Source organism: Thamnophis sirtalis, unplaced genomic scaffold (assembly GCF_051295495.1).
Source record: "Thamnophis sirtalis isolate CommonGarterSnake01/CBP01778 unplaced genomic scaffold, rThaSir2_p1.2 scaffold_7, whole genome shotgun sequence".
NCBI lineage: Eukaryota > Metazoa > Chordata > Lepidosauria > Squamata > Natricidae > Thamnophis > Thamnophis sirtalis.
In genome coordinates, this window is record NW_028261387.1 from 28554738 (window position 1) to 28576134 (window position 21397).

Below are 21397 nucleotides of genomic sequence, written 5' to 3' on the forward strand. Positions count from 1 at the left end.
TCTGTAAATTACATCTCATAATTTTATTTATGGGAGAGATATTCTCCATCTAGGGATGCGGTGGTTCAGTGCTGAGCTTGTCGATCAGAAAGGTGGTTTGAATCCCTAGCACCGTGTAACAGAGTGAGCTCCCGTTATTTGTCCCAACTTCTCCCAACCTAGCAGTTTGAAAGCATGTAAAAATGCAAGTAGAAAAATAGGAACCTCCATTGGTGGGAAGGTAACAGCACTCCGTGTACCTTCAGCATTTAGTCATGCCATACACATGATCATGGAGACATCTTCGGCCAGTGCTAGCTCTTCAGCTTTGAAATGGAGATGAACGCTCGCCCCTAGAGTCTGGAACAACTAGCACATATGTGTAAGGGGAACCTTTTATTCTTCATCTGGCTACTCTGATGAGACCTGTCCATTATGGTTGAATCTCTAGCATAGCCTTCATCCTCTTTGGAGTACATAAGTCCCCCAACTACAAAATAACCTGGGGGTTATTTTTTATTGTTAGTCATAGTACATATTGCATCCACTAATTTACAATACACCCATGCATCTATTTCATATATTAGTTGATTTAAAACATTTCTATACCACTTCCTATTTAAAATAAATCAAAAAGTGGTTACACAGGAAAAATACATGATTAGAAACAATTGGTTACTGCAACGATCACAATACACTATATGAGATGTTTTATAAAATTCAGTACAAAAATTCAAAATTTTTGAACTCCAGCATGTTGAACTCCAGCAAAAGTTAATAATAAAAGTCCTTTGTATTTTTCTTCTTAAATGACCTCCAACAAATAAAAAATGTAGCACAATGCATAAAGATGTCAGGACGTAGATGAAAAGAGCCAAGGTTCTTGCCTCCATTTGTTAGGCAATTTGCTAGAGTTTAGACCTGGGCCACATCTGGCCCTTTGGCTGCCCCTGTCCAGCCCACATGAGATCAATTGAAAATGAGAAACCAATGCGCATAAGTGCATTGCAGTGGGTGTAAGAAGAACCCGAGATGGGTCCAGCTCTGCACAGTCACCATGTGCTCTTTCAGTCTGCTTGCAGTTGTAGGATGGTGAAGAGAGAAAGTGCTTTTCTGTGCCGGCACAGTGCTTGCCTGCAGCAGTCTGAGAAGAAGGCAGTCTTCACATGAAGCACTGAAGCTTTGCCATCTACTGTCACCTTGATCAAAGTGCAGCCTTGTGGGCAAGCAGGCACAGTCCAGCTGAGAGCTCCACAATGGCCTCAGTTTCTTATCTGGTCATTTTGGAAAATTAATTGCCCACCGCTCATTTAGATAAATGCAGCTGATGTGAGCAATTTTTAGTCTAGCATGTCAGAACCAACTGGGAGATGAGCTTGCTCATGTATATACATTTCATGCATATTATGGCTGCCCCATTCTATTTTCAGTGTTGCATGAGAAGCTGTCAAATGTTGCTTTCATTTGTCTCTCACACAGATATTTCACAAGGATTCCCATGCATATTGTTCTGCATTCTGGAGCTCTAGAGCAAAAAAGGCAAAGAGGATGCCTATTGTATATATATTGCTCCTTCAGTTGCTGCTGGAATGAGAGTATGATTAGCTTAGAAGTGGTCATGTATTAATATAAACTGCATTACACACCCCTCCTTTCTAATTTCTCAGCATCTGCTCACCACCACTTCCATCAATCAGTCTGCTTTATTGAATAAATAGGTTTTCAAATGCTTTTCAAATGCAAACCAAGGGTTTGTAGAAGCATAGTATTGTGGGAAAAGAGGAGAGGAGAGCAAAGAGAATTCCATCATCAAGGAACCACATTTTGAAATGCACGCTAATGAAATCAAGTAATGCATGAAAAGGGAATGGGAGAAAGCTATTAAAAGGGAATACCAATAGAAGATATTGACTTTATTTGTAGCGTATAGATTACAAACAGGATCATACCAAGACAGGGGTTGGGACAGATAACTGAGAATGACTAATTACTGGGATTTAAACACTAGCCATAAGAGCCTTAATTAGGCTTTGACATCATTAGAGTGCCACTGTAAAGCCCTGCAGTGGAAGGAAAAATGGGGAAAATTAAGGAAGTGCTGAACAAAGCATACTGCAAAAATCTGGACCAAGGTCAACAGTCAGAGCAAGGGCAAAGGAAGACCCATCCCAGATGCCAAATATTAACCAATGTGCATAGTCAATGGACAATTATTTCAAATATTCTTTGAAAGAGATATTTTAGGCCTGAAACTGGTTGTTTGGTAGTAAAGTCTGGCTTAAAACAAGGAAGGAGCCTCAAATATTCTTCTAAAATCTTGAGTTCTGACTCACACAAAATGAGCTTGATGCTAAGACATATTCTAATAGCTATTGCTATCTCAGCTGATAAATTTAACTGGAAAAAACCCTTTGTTAATAGAAGTTAAAGTTACCAAGTCACTAAGAGTACTTTAAACTAGTCACTGACTCTGCCTATTTTTCTGGGGAAGGCAATGCATGTTAAGGGTGTACTCTATTTTAAAAGCAAATGGAAAAATAACACCAATTTAAATATTGTTATCTTAAGAAAACCATAGTCTTGGGTTTTATGGAAGAATTTAGTTAGGACTTCCATTCTACATGAAGACCAATTCTCTCCCTCCCTCCCTCTTTCTCTCTATATTGTATGTACGTATACTCAAAAATGGTCAAGTGCCAGCTCCATGTTTAATGCATACTATTGACTAGGTTCTAGAAGAATAAATATCTAACACATTGCACCTGGTGAAGTAAAAGGCAGATGTTTCTGTCTGATTTATTTCAGTTCTCTTGACCTACTTTGTGATTCCAACTTTATCTTCCTGAAGATTTATTTTTTCCCTAATACATTTTTGTAATATATATGGTCATTCATACTATTCTAATAAACTCAGCACTTTTGCATATGGGTTCACATTGATTCTGGTACTAAATATTATAAACAAATATTCAATAAGCCTTCAATGGTGGGTTTAATAGCACATATTATATGTGACAAGACTTACTTTGACATATCATGACCTGAATTCTCATTATGCCACACAGAGCACAGTGCTGAGAACAGCCAGTTCATTTATTGTCATACTGAGAGATTATATTGTCAGTTGATGCCCAGAACTGCTTCCTTTAATGCCAATAGATGTACCTTTTGAATTGCTGCCATTAAACTTTTTTATTTCACATATCACACGATTCACCATTCTCTATAATTTATCGACCCCACTTGTAAACATCAACAGGACTGGAAGCAAAATGCAACTGAGGTTCAAAATAGACAAAATGCTCAGTGAAAGCATGTTAGTTCATCTCAAAACTATCAGTTGGAAAAGGAAAATATTGCCATCAGAAAAATAAAATTGAGAAGTATTTGGGAAGACACAGATCTCGAATATACCTCAAATGGTGGAAGTGTTGAACAAATTTGGCATTGTCTCATTTTGGGATGCAGATAACACTATCATATTTCGGAAAATTGTTCCTGATAACAAATTCACCATATATAATTGGTTATTATGTGAGATATAAAATATTGTAATGTAGTCTTCTGGTGTGCTGATTTATTGCATACAGAAAACGTTTCATTTGCATTCTTCACTATGCATATGTAGAACAACTTTCAGCAAACAGGTTTGGAGTGATTAAAGTCTTAATTAAACCAAATACCTAAAAACTGAGTAAAGAAGGAATATTATGGTATGTACCTAACTAATTAAGCACTCAAAAGTGCTATGTTCTTGTTCAGGTTATTTGCATTTATATGTTCTGTATTCTTTATAGGAAAAAAAAACCCAGCTGGCCGGGTATTTTGAAGGCACTATACATACTTATTCAGTCAGACATGTCATTTATAGTATGCTGATTTGAAGTGAACTACACACCAAGGAATCTTGTCAGACTGCAGGATTTTGTGTTGGTTGTTTAACTAAGCTATATATATTGCTATAACTTCACACATTACTTCTGCTTTTCACTGTAATGGGTATATTTTGGTGTGTTTTCACCCACCAGAAGAAGCAAATGTCATCACAGTAGGTTTGGAAAAACATCTCAGAACTAGAAATTTAATTCCTATTTCAATATTAGCATTGGATCTTCAATTTTTCTTCATAGCAAGAGGCTCCAAGTATATCATTTATTTGAGACTGTCAGTAGACTAGCTGAAATCATCTCTAATTGGACACTTTCAGTCTTCATGCATTCAGATGACACCACAAAACAGAATGATAAAGTCTATAAATTAAACTTTTCCCTTTCCCTAGTCCATATGTTAATAATGTTCAGTAAACTTATAGGACACTATTCTTTCCACTGTTTCTACTAAAAAGAATTTGAGCATATATTAATTCTAGGAGAATCTTTTGATATGACAAAATACAGAAAATAGAAATTTTATTTGTATTTTGGTCTTAAAAAAAGAATGAAATTCCAATAACTAGCTAGAGCATCTTCAGGAGGCAAAAAAAGAAAGTCAAGATGGCAGCTAGGTCCAAGTGATTGAAGCACCACTACTGCTTTAATTAATTAATTTTGTAAATGAATATTGATGGCACTGATGAGGTGATTCTGAGATGTTATATGTATTGTCTCTGTTAACAGCAAAATTCAAAAGTCTGATACATGAAAGTACTTATGAGAACTTATAAAAAAATCAGAAACTGGCTTGAAATAAACTTTGATTTTTTTGAACAGCAGAATATTTTGAACAACAGAATATAATAATATAAATAAATTATGTGAAATTGGGATGGAAAATAGAATCATTTTCTTTGGTAGTTATCTTTTTGTGTTTTCTTTAATTGTACACATACAAGACCTAACTTAACCTCAAATCTAAAAGAGTATTGACTATAGTTTGAAAAAATTAATAATAAAGTTACTTTCCAATATGGCTGTAACACATGAAAACCAGTTTATTATTGATTATTCAACTTATATCAGTTTGCTAAGGTGATATCTGTTCTTTTCTAGATATGGGAAAATTTGTCAGTTTTAGTTTAGCACTTTGCTTTTATTATAAAATTAAAACTATCTCAATCAATATACAGAAAGTAGATTATTCTTTTGATGAAATACTGCATAAAATACGTATGGTATTTCTTGATGCACTGAAGGACATAACCATGACCATATCTCATAATCTTCCATGAATACCTGACTCTTGTTGTATTCATTAGTCCTATGAACTAGACAGCAATGGGAACAACACCTAATGAGGCACCTCCACATACAGATAATGATTTGAACATCTACAGTGTTCTGAGGGAATTACTTGATGTAGAAATAAAAGGGATGTTTTTAGAAGTTTGATTCAGTCCAGAACAGATTTTGGGTTGCTATTTTAGGGAGAGATGGTTTAGCAGTTAAAGATGCTGAGCTTGTCTGTTAGACAGTCCAGATGTCAACACTGCACAATGGGTTGAGCTCCCATTCCTGTCTCAGTTCCTGCCCAGTTTGAAAGCATGCAAATGCAAGTAGATAAATAGGTATGACTTCAGTGGGAAGGTAAAAGCATCATATATATGTATAGCTATGCTAGCCACAGGACCACAGAAAATGTCTTCAGACAATCCTGTTTCCCTCAGCCAAAAAACGGAGATAGGTACCGTGTTGTATGTAGAGAAAGACAGGGACAGGGAAACCTTAACCTTTACTTTAGGAAGAGTGAAGCAAAAATACTTTAGTTTTGGATAGATTGGGGGGGGGGGACTCCTCTAGTTCCTACCTTTCCTCTCCAATTTAATCAGAGGTACTTTTCAAAATCATTTTTCAGAAATTCAAAATGGTTGTTTTCTTTGACATCAGTAGAAATCATATTATACAGACTAGAAGGATTGCTCAAACTTTCAGATTCAGCTCTGAAAAGCTGCTTTGGATCATGCAGGAGTCCGCAGGAAGCTGTCAACCCTGAAGCTGACCTGACCAAAGCCATTTTGAAGTATCATTAAAATAGCTTCCAAGTACAGTTCTTGCAAGGGCCAAATCCTGGAAACAGATACCTCTTTTTTTTTTTAACAAGTTGCTGACAGATGCTGCATTTGCATCCTTCCACACTTTTTGGAATCAAATCTGAAGCATTTCACAGTGCTAGTGAATAGCAATTGAACACACACAGAAAAGCACAAACTTTTGCAGGAATAAGTAGGGCATTGCTTCTACGGATCATTTAATTAAATATGATCTTCCAAAGCAAGAACGGTCAGAGGAAGGAAGTTATTGAAATATAAAATTATAGTGCAATTCCATTTTTTTAAAAAAAGTTGAATTACTAGGAAAATTAAATTATACATGCATATTATTCATACATCTATTTTAAGAAAGTTGTTTTAGGGGGAAAATGTAGATGCATTATTTATTTCAAGGCTAAGAATATTCTGCATGGTTGCTTTTACTAAGGGATGGAATCTGAAAATACCAATACAATCATATCTGTATCTAATTAGAAAATAGGCTTCATGAATTGAGAGTAACTTGCCATCAATGTTCCAACTTTGCTTGTTGAAAGCCAGTTGAGAAGGTCACAAATGGTGATCACAGGACCTCAGAATGTTGGAACCATGCCAATTGCCAAACACACAAATTTTGATCAGGTGACCATGGGATGTTGCAATCATCATAAATGTGAGAACCGATCAAAAGTCATTTTTTTCAGTGCCATCGTAACTTTGAAGGGTAACCAAACAAATGGTTGCAAATTAAGTACTGCCTGTATATGAATTAATGCAGGTGAGAACCTAATATTGTCTACAACAGTGGTTCTCAACAGACACTTGGGGGTGTGTGTGATGTCATCAGGGGGGCACACAAAGGCTTGAAGAAATGTTATGATTTAAATCTTGAGTTGATTCTCAAGATGAGACTTGAGTTAACCTTGGCATAGCCATGGTCCCTGGTCACAAAAACTATTTAAAGGGAGTCTGTGGTGACAAGCACTGGTCTACAACATTTTGAGATTATGTTACTGAAATTTGACTAGCTGCAAAGCGTTCAAATTTTGTCAGAACTGATTTTTGTTTTGTTGTTTTAAAAGTTAACAGTATTTTTAAACAACATCTACTCTTAATGTAACCTCCAGCCCACCCTCACTTTGTCTTGTGATCCAAACGTGGCATTTCTTAGACTAGTTTTAGTTGAGGAAGGTTTTTTGCCTATTAAAGTCTTGCATTGTTTTTCAACTTCATACTAATGTATTGCTTGGAGTGGGGACAGCCACTACAGTGTCACACGACCTCAGGATTGATTTATTTATCTAATTTATTTAACCACCCAACTCACAGGCAAGTCAATTATATACGTAGTCCCTTTCTGAAAATTGATATTAAATATATGTGCATATATGAAATAAACCTTCATTCATCTACTACTCTTCCAGCCAGAAAAGAGAAAAATCTATTTTTCCCTACTTTTTTTCTTTTTATTACAGACTATGCAGACCTCTGCGAAGACATTCTGGATGCACATGTCATAGGATATTGATCGTCATTTTATAATTGATGTTCTAACTGGGCCATATTTCTAGAATTTGGAAGGGCTTTCAACATTTGATGACCTCAGCGACACCAACGTGTTATCACATGGAATTGTAGCAGGTAAGCTACATCGTGATATTGTGATAGTTTGGTATTTATTGCCTTAATCTTCATTATATTCTACTCCTTGGGGTGTTGAATTTCAGTGTGAAAGTTGTCATCTGGGACTGCAGTGCATTGCCACTAAAGAATTAACAAGCTATTAACTATCCACTTTGTGAGCATTATTTTACCTTCAGAGAGCTATGGTTTCCCCAGACTCTTATGTTGTCAGAACAAGGTGGAAGAAAAGAAATATATTTGCATTGCTTAATCATACTGATTGTTTGTCTCCCTGTTTTTCTAGTTCATTGAGCACTGTACAATAAAATTGCTCAATTCTAGTCACACAAATGGCAGAAATTAGTATTTGAATTGCCTTAAATCAAATCAAATAATAGATTTATCTCACTGAACATTGTCTAGACTGGCTAATGTTTGTCTATGTTTTTCCAACTGGAAAATAAATATTAGGAGACCTTTGTAGGAAACCTATATTGTTTGGTGATTGGTTTAGCTAGTTGGTCTAGTTGTTAAGGCATCAGCCTAGAAAGTGAGAGACTGGGAGATTCTGCCTTAACTATCAAAACTGATTGGATGACACTCTCTCTCTCAAGCCACCTGACCTCACAGGTTCACCACCTTGAATTATTTGTAAAAATAATAAAGATAAGATATCAATAGATTAAATAAGATTAAAACACAGTTGCTAATAGGCAATTCCTCCAGCTTCTATGTTGTGAATTTATCCTTTAGTTTTTACTTTATAGAAATAAAAATAGAGCTCATAAACTAATATTTATAAGCATTCTGGTACTTTAAATCAGATAATTTAATATAAAAGTATGGAAACAGTTGCTTATTTTGTAAGTAAAAGTCAATCTTCAATTTGGACAATCAGAAAATGAATCTGTCCACTGGCAAAAAGATTTTCACCTAAGAGTTGTTTCATTCATGTAAATAATCAGAGGACTAATGTGCCTGGATAAATATTCACATGTGTGTGTGTGTGTGTGTGTGTGTGTGTGTGTGTGTAGTTTGATTTTAGTTCATAAAACCACGTACTGTAAGTGGATTTAAAATTCATCTGAAAAAGTGGCATGCTATGTAGAACAACATTCAACTTGTTAGTTTGTTGGTATTCATCTATTATTGTCCATAGAGTAAAAACTCAGTGGTTCCACTGTAGCATATGAGAATGACTGACAGGCTAGCAATTAGAAAGCAGGATCTTCTGGTCTGATATGCAAGATATTTGTCCAGACCTTTGAATGACCTCTGAGTTTTTAAATGTGTGCACCCATAAGGTTATAGTTACACTTGGATTTTATGTTTCTGTTTTATAGAATAATTTACCACCTTGGAATTGCAAAGTAAGTCATCAGAGTGTATACAGAAAAGGAGTACATGTGAACTGCCAGTACAGGTAGTCCTCAACTTAGAACAATTTGTTTAGTGACTGTTCAAAGTTACAACTGTACTGAAAAAGTGACTTATGACACTTTTTCATACTTATGACCATTGAAGCATCCTGGTGGTCACATGATCAAAATGTGGACGCTTGGCAACTGCCGTGTATATGACAGCTGTGGTGTCAAAGAGTTGTGTGATCACCTATGTTTGACCTTCTGACAAAGTCAATGGGGAACAACTGTGTTACTAACTTAGCAACTGCATGGGTTCACCCAACAACTGTGGCAAGAAAGGTCATAAAATGGGAGCAAAACTCACTTAACAACTGTTTTGCTTAGCACTGAATATTTTGGGCTCAATTGTAGTCATACGTCGTGGACTACCTGTATGTTAAATTAATTTGGATATTTTTACTAGAGAGAAATATTAAGGATTTTTTTCCCCTTGAAGAGTTAGATATAATGGTTAATGGACAGAAGACTAACAAACTGAAGAAGGAAAGATCAGCTTTGTAAAATTAGATTGGCTTTCAATAAAAACTGATGCATTTCGAATGCAGTCTAGAGCATTGCTTTCCACTCCTTTGTGGCCAACAAATTGTAGTGCAAAATTATAAAGCAAATTATAATTTGTCTCCACTTGGTATTAATAATAGTGTTCCTAAAACTGCACTCAAACAGTTAGAAGGTTTTGCCTGATTCAAAAGTGCATTGTCAAACCTGAGAACAAAGCTATTGGATGAGGAGGCCTCGTTTATGTCCTCAATCAGACATAGAGCTCCCTGCATTTCTTTCTCTTTCAGCAGTGGTGGGATTCAATTTTTTTTACTGCCGGTTCTGTGGGCATGGCTTAGTGGGCATGGCGTATCTTGGTGGGCATGGCAGGGGAAGGATACTGTAAAATCTCAATTCCCTCCCCACTACAGGGAAAGGTTACTTCAAAATCCCCATTCCCTCCCAATTAGCTGGGACTCAGGAGGCAGCGAATAGGTGGAGGCGGGGCCAGTTAGAGGTGGTATTTACTGGTTCTCTGAACTATTCAAAATTTCCACTACCAGTTCTCCAGAACTGGTCAGAACCTGCTGAATACCATCTCTGTCTTTCAGCCTAAATTATATTTTGCAGAATGGAGGGAAATGGAGAAAGGAGTGTTATATACTCCATTTTTAACTTTTAGAATAAAGACACCCCCCCCCCCCGGCAAATCTTGGCAGAAGGGAAATTAAATGATCAGAAGGAAACTTACTGAATGAGCATTTCAGTCCACCAACCTCATTTTCCTACATTTCCTTCCATCATCTGATTTGAAGTGGATTCTTTTCCTGCCACAAGGAGAAATCTGCCAGACCAGGTTACGATAACAAAAATATTACAGGACAGAGTAAGTCATGGACTTCAACAATGTAACCAATTTCATTGACTTTATTTTGTATAATGACAATAAAGACTATACTATATCTAGATGCACATCTGCATCTTGTATGTCTGCATACTCATGTTCATGAAAGTTTGTTTGGTTTATTTGTCCACTCATGTTCGGAAGTGGGGGAAAAAAGAAAACAGACAGGAAGAGACATAATATGACCACTTCTTTGTTCTCAGAATGATATTATGCACTGGATTGTTGTGGAAGCTTTTTTATTGTTGTTGTGGTTGTTAATTTCTGTCAGAACAGCTATAGAAAACTCTTGTGATTACAAGGCTTGGGCTATTCATCTCTATGCATGCCAGTGTTCAATGGGGTGAAGGCCCTGACATTTTAAAAGCAGAAATACAACGTTTGGGCCAGACAGAAACTGCTGAGCTGGCATACAAATAGATCTTTGCTTGTTTGTTTATTTTGCAATATTTATAGTCCACCCCAGTCCAAATGGACTCTGGGCAACAAGGTCACAAACCACAAATAAACAATGCCATTCATTGAAATCAATAGTAAACAACAGAAGCATTTTAAAGGAAACTAAGCTAAGGGTCAAACACCCAATGGAAAATGATGTTGCCTAGGTTGTTTTATTTTACTAAAGTAAAACAGTAAACACTCAAAGAACTACAGATCAAATAAAACATATTAAAAAGGAGAATAGCTACAGTATATTTTCATCAAATTTCCTTCATAGCATGGACTGTGATCTAACCAAATGTTCTATTCTGCTTGACATCTGAAAAGCCAATAATTTGGTGCTGTTCTGAAGGAATAGTGAAAATACTACACATAGAAGATATTATTGCTGCTGATGTTGTTGATGATGGTGATGATTATGATGGTACCAACCTAAAATGATAACATCAGGAAGCTGTATATATTCTTCTGCTTTTGTGAAACTTCTGTTATCTGTAACTAGCAGAACTTAGCATAACATGTGTCTTAGATCTACTTTCATGAAAATATCTTTCTGTAAATAGCTCAAGCTTCAGCCTTGCCTAGATATTTTAGCTAATTTCTCAAGCAATTTAGATGAATTAGCTGGCATTGTGTTCCCTCCTTTTCTTGCTCCAGATTTGTATTGCACCCTGCATTTAAATACCTAAATAATGCAGAAGATATTGTTGTTGTGTGGGGCAGAGTGGAGGGCAAATGAATATTTTCATCTAAAATGCACCCTATGAAGCATCTACTTTGCAACCAATTTGAAACAGGAAAAATAAGGGGAAGGGATTTTTCTGTAATCAACCATTAGTTTATCTGGATTCCTGCTGCTTGTGCATAAATCACACAGTGACCTGAGCAGCAGCTTGATTGTAGTAAATGCATACCGTTTAATCTTAACACATTCAGGACACTGTGCAAACCAGGCATGCTATCAAGATGCAGTTTTAATTAATGTTTGCCTTTAAATAATTTATGGGTTGTATATTGGAGGGAGGGAGAATTCCTAAGGTGAAAAAATAACATAACAAATATAGTAAAGTACTGAGTTGTTGTGGAATTTATTATATTTGGGTGGCTTTTGCAATGTTTTATAAATAGATATGGAATTTAATAACTGGGGGAATTGTGCTTCATCTGTTAGATCACTAATTTTAATAACTTCCATATTCTTCTGAATCAGAAAATGCTATGGATAGGCTATTTCTATGATCACCAGTTGAAAAATAGAAAGAGATAAATTGTAAGACGGTTTCCATTTTGTGTGAGCAAAGGTCTTTTTTTCCCCCTTAGATCTTTTCCTGCACACAAAAGCTTTATGTTGTGTTCTTATCATGTCTGTGATCCAGACATGATAAAATTTACCTGGTGGCAATGGAAATACACAATATCTACCTGGCTAGATGACTGAAGCCGTATGCCAAGTTGGCACCCAGTTTCAAGACTAGAAAAGAATTTGGAGGTTTTGAGGAAAATTTGTATGTGTCAACATCTAGGGCACCAATATTCAATCCATGTCTCCCATATTACTTTGATGATTCAAGAAGTAGCTTGAATTTCTCTGTTGTTCAGCTTTTAGAGAAGACTGCTATTGCCCATATTGTCAAACTAATGCTTGTCCCAGATTTTTCAAACAGTTTGAAAAAGTTCCTGCTGCAATAGAAGGCCATCTGTGATATTCTACTTCATGGATTTATTTATTTATTTATTTATTTATTTATTTATTTATTTATTTATTTATTTATTTATTTATTTATTTATTTATTTAGTCAAAACATGTACAGGTAACAGGTATAAGTATAAACATGGACATGAGCACCTGAAATGAGTACAAATCAATGGGGACAGTAGGACAGGAACGTTGGGCACGCTGGTGCACTTATGCATGCCTCCTTACAGACCTCTTAGGAAACGTGTGAGGTCCACAGTGTACAGTTTAAGGTTAAAGCTGTGGGGGTTTGAGGAACTAACAACGGAGTCAGGTAGAGCATTCCAGGCATTGGCCACTCTATTGCTAAAGTTGTGTTTTCTGCAACTGAGTTTGGAGCAGTATACTTTGAATTTGTATCTATTGTTTGTCCATGTATTATTACGGTTGAAGTTGAAGTAATCATTGACCTGTAGAACGTTGTAACAATTATTTTGTGTATTATACTTAGGTCAGAACATCAGCACCATAGTTCAAGGTTAACTAAGCCTAAAATTTCTAGGGCTGTGGCATTGCCAGCTATAAATACAGTTTTTTTCTTCTGACTTCTTAGCCCTTTGTAATGAGGTTAGTGTTGTGCAGGATGGGAACTTAAATAATTTAGCCTAGAATACTCAAATGCTATCAGTCCCAGAGTTCTCTGCCTAAAAGCATTGCCTAAGAGATTGCTCAATGAAGCTTCAGATTTTTCCCAGCTTTTACAACAGTTCACAAACTTTTTCACCAGAATGTACTAGGAAGAAATTCAGCAAGTGACCCCCCCCCCCCATGCAGCTTTGTATCAGAAGAAATCATAGACATAGACATGCTGTGGAAGAAAGAACAAAACGGTGGTTGAATAAGTGTTCTGTGGGTCCCCAGTTTCCATTTCTGGCATTGCAAACTAAAGCTTCAAGCAGCAAATGATCAGCAGATGTTATAGGACATTTTCTTTCATACACACAGTCAATTCCAGTGTAACTTAACACTTTTTGTCACTATACCCACTGCAAGAATAGTAAGGAACCAAGCAAATATGTTCTTAATAATAATATATTGGATGAAAAACTTCCTTTCATTGCTGTGTATTGTGGTCTTCAGTTGACCCTAGCTGCCTGTAGCTTTTCGTGATTCAAGCTAATTTAAGAGGTTTAAGGGAACAACTAAGTACAAATGCATGCATGGTGTGTTGAAAAGTATCCAAAAAAGTTGAAAGGTAATTCTCAGAACTTCCAGAAAGCGTTTTCTTAACATTTAAGAGTGAGAATAGTGGCAACTTCAAGTGGAGAAGAAATTAAGTCAGTAGCAAGATGGAGCTACACTCTTGAGAGCATTAGGAATGCTTTTCTCTGTTAACTATTCCAATATCTTTCCAAGTCTTGGTATGAATTATGCAATTTGATACATTGTGAACAAATACTCAACGGTTTATTCAAAAAGTTGTCATTAACATATAACCATACATTTAGTGACCATGCAAAGTTACATGTAACTTTACTCAACTGGAAAAAGTGATTTAGTTTTTTTCACACTTACCACCATTGTTGCATCCCCATGGTCACATGATCAAATACAGACACCTGGCAACTGACATGTATTTATGATGGTTACACTATCCTGGGCTTATGTGATCATCTTTGCAACCTTCTGACAAGCAAAATCAATGGGGAAGCCAGAGTTAGTTAATAACTATGTTACTAATTGCAGTTAACAATTGCAGTGATTAACTCAACAACTATGGCAAGAAAGGTCATACAATAGGGCAAAACTTACTTAATTGTTAACTCACTTAGCAACAGAAGTTTTGGTCATAAGTAGTTGTAGTTGTGGTCATATGTTGAGGACTATATTGTGAAAAAATCCCACAACACATTAAAAAAAAGGAAGGAAGGAAGGAAGAAGGATTTCTTGAAATTTTAAATTTACTTCAGTATATTATTTACTCAGAAACAGAGAAAAGAGGAAAGGAAGGCATTTTTTTGTTGCTTCACTTTCTCAAATTCTGAAAATATCTAGAGGGTTTTTTTTTTTTTTGCCTGATCTGGTAGAATGCATGCTAGACTGTGCTTCAGAGAACAGCTGCAACGGGTTAACCCAGGTTCGAGAGAACCTGTAGCTAATGTTATGGAGAACTCCAAATACCACCTCTGGTCTGCTTTGAAGTCTAAACTGCGCCAAAGATTATTTGTCATTGTTGTTGGTTGAGATTTGCTTTCATATTGCACTGTAGAATGGCTCTCCAAAGACACCGAACTGCAAAGCACAGATGAAATAAAGGATAAATGGGGGATTCCAGAATTTGCTTAAGTTCTGGAGAACATTAGGGATAGAAAAGTTAAAAAGCTCAGAGAGACTATTAAGACTAAATGAAGCTTTCCACTATAGCTACAACCATCACAGCTGGAGAATTGCTAACTGGGACCTCTGTTACAGTTTCACTGTTGCAGGGCTTTACTTAAGATCAAGTTTATATATTTCTAAACAATTTATTTATCTAATGAAGAATTATACCAGTGTGGTTATGGCCCATTTGAGACATTCACACGGTTATGTACAAATAACTGCATTTGCAGCTCAATGTCAGAAGCATATGGTTCTGAGAAGCATGTCTGAGAACTATTGTTCAACTATGGGATTTTCATTAAAAAGGAATTGAATGGTGAAATTCCATTTTTTTGCTGCAGAAATTCTCAAAAGTAACCTCTGCATTTGCAAGCAGGGCTGCAAAAAATCCTTCCTGGAATTCTAGGTGGCTCATTGGCAGTCTTCACTGGTTTGGATAGACTAATGATCTGATTCAGAATATGATAGATCTTTAAAGTCATCCAAGAATGAATCTGGGCTTCTGTTTGAATTAACAGCTGATCAAGCTTAAGCAAGCATGGCACTCATATAATTTGCAATAATTCATATTTGCATATGCTACAGCTTTTCTGTTTAACCCAATGGACACTCTATTATTTTTCTCAACCTGTCTTTGAGAATCATGTCATGTTTTGTTAGTAGCCATTCTTTTCCATATTATTTGGCTTTAAATATTTCAGTCTCCACAGCTCATGGTATGTTCTAAGAGTATTTTCTAAAAATATTCTTTTCTAAAAGTACATTTTCAAAAATTTGCAACATTTGTGCAAATGGAGCTGCTTGCATATGTGTCTGCTTGGCTACCAATTGTACACAACCATCTCTTCCCACCAGTCTGCAAAGCTGGAAATGTTGGCGACCACTGTTCTAACACACACACACACACACACACACACACACACACACACACACACAAACCTAGTCTATTAGGCTTTGGGGAACATAGAAATTTACAAGAAGCAATTCATATGACAACATAGGTCATATGTATCTACCTCAGTCTTGGAATGGACAATTTGACACAGCCAGGTCACCACCAGTATGGCCAATTTGCTGCAGAGAGAACTTGCCATGGGCAATCAGAAAGAGAACTCAGTGGGTGTGTGAGCGAGCAGGGGGGAGAGTGGTGGGGCTTCCCATTTTTACACACATATACACTCCACCATCACTGTGCCAGTGTGCTGAGCTCTGGGCAGCCCAGGCTGTTTAGCAATGGTGGCGGTGTTCAGGCCATCCAGGGGCAGTAGTGGTAGACAGGGTGGATGATGGGCAAGCAGTGGAGGCTGGGCTCCCTGCCATCGCCATTGGAGCTTGGTACGGTGATGGTAGCAACAGCGGGGTGTATGAAAATGGGATGCATTCGGCTACTGCTCTTCCCCATCTTGCATCCCACCCACTGCCACTGATCTTAAACAGCCAATCACCACTACTACAATCAAATGGCCGATGGGGTGTGTCTGGTTTCCACTGCCTCCCTGCCATCTTCCTTGCCCACCACCATGGCCACCGAATAGCCTGAACTCTGAATGGCCCAGAGTTCAGCATGGCAGAAATGGTGGCAGCATTGATGGTGTATGAAAATGAAAGCCCATGGCCACCACCACCACTTTGTATTCTGCTCACATGCTTGCTTGCCCGACTCTCCCTTCTGCTCCTGGCGGCAAGTTGTCCCCATAATGAATTGGCCATGTTGAGTTGTCCTGCAACAACTTGATGGCAATGTGTTGACAAAGGTAATTTGACAATGGGGAGTTGGCAGTGCTGACCTGGCCATGCCAGGTTATCCTAGACCAGGGGTGGGTTCTCACCGGCTTTACTGCTGGTTCGCTTGTGCATGTGCTGGATGTGCACTGCACGTGCATGGGAAGTTCAATTAAAATTGTTCTTGCATGCACAGAACTCAAAAACAAGATGGCGGCAGCGACTGCATTTGGGGAACCAGTTCGAGGCGTGGCAGGCCTGGGTCGTTTTCGGTTCCAGCGACCCAGACCTTTATACCACTACCAAACCAGGCATAACCAGTAGGAACACACCTCTGTCTAAATCTCTACCCGAGGCCTGAGAGTTTGATCTCAGCTATTCCTAGCCCTGCTCTCTTTTGGACAGAGCGCTCAGATATTGTTCCTGGCAACTATTGGAAGCACTCTCTGAATTTGGAGTCTCAGCCTCAAATGCTCCTATAATCTCTGGGACCACTTTGTCCTTTATTTTCCACATCCTTTCTAGCTTCTTCTTCAGGAGCTGATACATCTCAGGCTTCTCATATTCCCTCCTGATATAGCTTCTTATAATAAGAATGATAGTTTTATCAATAAAATGGCATTGGAAAAAATAACTGGGAAAAAATAACTTAATGGATAACTACATGGCCTACATGCATGTGTGCAATAAGTGTGCAGATCTAAAGGTTTTATTTTGCAAACACCGATGTCTTTGTGTAAAACGGAGAAGTTAATAGCAACTTACTTACCATACTTTTCTAGTTGACATTCCCTTGATGCCAGCTTTTATGCCATTTTGAAAATCCCTCTAGCCTTCAAGGATAGTTTTTTAGCTACGTTGATAGGTACATAACAGGAAGTGGAAGATCCCTACTGCAAGATTGGAACACATGGTCAAGGTTAGCTGGTGTCCTGTTGCATGTTTTACACTTATACACACACAAACGTAATTGCTAGGTGATAACAGCAATTTATTCAGGGCTGAGTAGATAAACAGCAGCTAAGCAAAGGAAAATAAATCAAAGAAAGACTCTTGGGAGAAAAAAACAAAGCTTGCCTGAATAGTTTTGCTTTCAAGAGAAACAAACAGTTGTCAAAATCTAAGACAATCTTCAGAGAGCCAAGCATGTTTGTCAGCCAATCCAAAGGTCAGGGTGTTTTACATGAGTAGCATAGGCAGAAATACCACATCAGATCCAGAGATCATACCGTTCTTTCCAACAGAGATACATGGGTCAGGACTGCCTCTTAAATCAGGCTGTAGCCAGCTATCTTTAATTAAGTAGTCTGTTGCCTGGTAAGGAGCCTCATTGAATGTCTTTGTTCTGCTCTTTGCTCTCACCTAGTCCAAAGGCTTAAAAGCTGTACCTCATCATCTGAAAATCCCCCAGCTGTTCTGATGGTGCCTGTGTTTGATCAGTGTTAAGTGATTCCTGGCTTGGACATTCCACTGGTTCAGCTGGAGCAGCTTCTTCAGAGTCAGACATGTATCATGGCAGCTTGGCTTAAGGTACAGCAGAAGTAAAGCCATCCACAAAAATGTTCACATAAGCCCATAATAAAGTTTAAACGGCAGTAAATGTACTATCACATTACAGCAATGTAAGTATATATTCAAATATGATTTGAATTAACTTTTTCCCCTTAATAGTGCTATGTAATATTGGTTATTTTGCATTTGATGAGGTAGACCATTGCCCATGAAAGCTTACGCCATAATAAATTCATTACTCCTTAATGTGCTGCAAAACTATAGCCAAGTAATATGGTTGTTGCTCTGGAAATTACATAAATGTCAAATTAATCTGAAACGAAAGAGGTGGTGTTTTATTTGCAGGGTATTTTAGCATACAAGTAGTGAGGGGAAATGCAGAATAATTATTTTATGATAAATGGGGATATATAGCCCAAATGGCAATATATATGTTACTCACTCTGAGATAAACTCTGAGCTCTTTGACAAAATGGTGTTGTTGTTTTTAGCTCATATGGACAATAGTGGTTGAAATCTAATTCAAAATAATGTTTTTTGGCTGACTGGACTGCAGAGCAAATCCTCTGATAAGAAATTAATCTTGCTCCTAAGTTGAAAGTTCCTAAAGATCATGTCAGTTGGTCATATTGTTACAGTCCTTGCTCTGTCAATGATAATTAGTGTCTATAGTTGCTGGAAGGCAGAACTGTGTCTCTCGACATCTTTAGGAAACAAATCTTTAAAACTTCCTGTGTTAAAATCTTTATGAAGTGGTCGATATGGATCATATTAACTAAAAGGCTGATATCATGAGCTGTTTTGATCTTAAGATGAGGGCATGCTCTAGTTACGTTATAGTTGAATTTAAAACAAATAACATGAAATAAAAATCAAAGGGCTATTTTTCCACTTTCTTTAAAAATAAGAACCTTTCAGCGATTGTCTGATCACTCACTATTTAAGTCTAGCAGAAGTTATTAAATTAAGAAACTATTTGAATGGATGTTTGATTTTAAAAAAAGCCAATGTAAATTGGAGAATTTAATGTTTTAAGTCATGTCACTAGCATCTTTAGATTTTTATTTTTTAAAAAAGTTTTTTATTTTTTCATTTTCATACAAATAACCACATGTATATCATTACATAACGAACACTATTTTCTATTATTCAATTCCTCTTAAAAACAACCTCCTAAAACTATCATTGGCACTTCTTCTCTCCATACACCATATTTGTACCTTATCCATCACTTTCTTCTCCCTCTCTCCTCTTCCCTACCTCCTTTCTTCTCTCTGTCATCCTTCTCTTCTCTACTTCCCCTTCCTGTCTCCTTCTCCTCCCTCCTCTTTCTATTCCTTCTTTCTCTCCTCCTCTTCCCCCACCCTCTCTCCTAATCCTCTCTTCTTCCTCATGCCTCTCTTCTCTCTTTCACACACTTTATTTCATTTGCATGGTATATTTCAGCATCTCAGCGGGCTCCATTTAATGTTTATGGTGTTAGTAATTTCATTTCTATAAACATCTTTCATATTAATAATTTTAACATATATCCTCCTTTTTTAAAAAAATATACATATATAGCAATTATATTTTTAAACAACTCCAAACTTATTTTTTGGCCAAAGTGTAGAACTGATTACAATTTCCAGCTATTCTCATCATAATATTGTATAGTTATACATCATTACATACCCCAAGTTTTTTATAATTCAAAGATTTTATTTCTTTTAAAACACAAATATTTCATCATTCATCAATCATTAAACATTGAAGTACAATTTTTTTGTTTGTGTGTGCCCCTCCCTCTGCCCCCCTGCCCCCCCTCCGCCCCCCCGACTTCCCAGAACCCGTACACGGTATGGATTTTCATACCCCAAGTTTTTAGTTATCTCTTTATAATCTGAATATTTCAAGTTCCCCTCCATTTTTCCATATCTTTACTTAGCTTACATTTAATTATCATTTAATAACAATCCTTGCTATTCAATGCTTATTACAATTTCCTTGATCTGATATGCACCTCACATATTCATCTTCTTAAAAGTTCTATATGTATTCATATTCCATGTATTTTAACTTATATTTGATTATCTTTTCATTGTCATATACAATCAATTAGCAACTCAGTTTAACTATCATGTAAAAGAGTAAATCACATACCTCTACTTTATATTCTGCACATAGTAATTTCTAAATATCCAATTAGCTAATCATTCATATTAATATCATGCTTTTGTATATATTGTATGCTTCTCTTCTTCCTCTTTCCTGTCAATCTTCACTTTTTTTTCACCTTATCCTTTCCATTTCTTCCTCGTGAGCCTTTTATCCCAAACTCTAAGCTGCTTTTTCTTTCTACTGGGTATATTTCTTCCTTCTCAGACTTTTCCATCATCCACTGCTATGTCTTTCGACCTATCCTTTGTCTCCCTCTTCCTCTTTTCTCTTATCACTCCTTTCTTTCTTCTCTTTCTTTTCTATTCCTGTCTGGCCATTTCCTTTCTTTTCTTCTATAATCTCTTCCCCTTTCTTTGTTGGGACATATCCCCCCTTTTAAATTTTCCCTATGCCACTGTCAAACCCAGTGAAATCTTTTGTATCTTTAGATTTTTCTTGGTAAGGTTCTTCAGAAGTGGTTTGACATTGCCTCTTACTAGGGTCAAAAGAAAGTCTGGCCCAAGGACACCCATATGGCTTTGTAATTAAGGTGGGACTAGAACTCATGGTCTCCTAGTTTCTAGGCTTATGCTTTAACTACTATACCAAATATATCTAACCATATCTACTAGCAGGTTAAAATCATCAGGCTCCCTCCCTCCCTCCCTCCCTCCCTCTCTCTCTCTGTCTCTCTCTCTCTCTCTGTGTGTGTGTGTGTGTGTGTGTGTGTGTGTGTGTGTGTTCATTCCAGCATAACTCTGGAATGCCTTGAGCAAATTTCAACCAAACTTGGTACACAGATGACTTACTGTCTGGAGAAAAAAACTGTGGAGGTAAGACACCCTAATACACTTTGGTGTATGTGTTCTGTTAAGATGCAGCCTGATGTGTGTTTAAATGACTTCTACTGTACTGCCATAAAATGGCTTTTACTGTAGTTCTACAGTGCAGTGGAGTTGCCATAGTAACAGCTTCACAAGGGGGCTCCTCTGGTAACATTAGAAATTACATTAGAACATTATAAATTATGTTTGGTCCAGACATTTTCCCCCTATAGATAAATAGGAGGATTTGCCAGGCTATTGGCTAGTGTGTACCTAAAAATGAGGAAAAAATGTGGTTTCCTGATCTGGGCTACAAAAATCTGGTTT

The 21397-nt window shown here is 37.0% G+C and overlaps 1 protein-coding gene across 11 annotated transcripts in view; it reads left to right on the top strand.

Moving 5' to 3' along the window:
• The window catches only part of DAB1 (DAB adaptor protein 1), a 788454-nt gene that overhangs the window by 216376 nt on the left and 550681 nt on the right, over positions 1 to 21397 (top strand). For all 11 annotated transcript variants that reach the window (XR_015697263.1, XM_087719600.1, XM_087719599.1 and 8 more), the window contains exon 2: positions 7420 to 7585. The gene's annotated coding sequence lies outside the window, so the exon portion shown is untranslated. The remainder of the gene's footprint in view (positions 1 to 7419; positions 7586 to 21397) is intronic.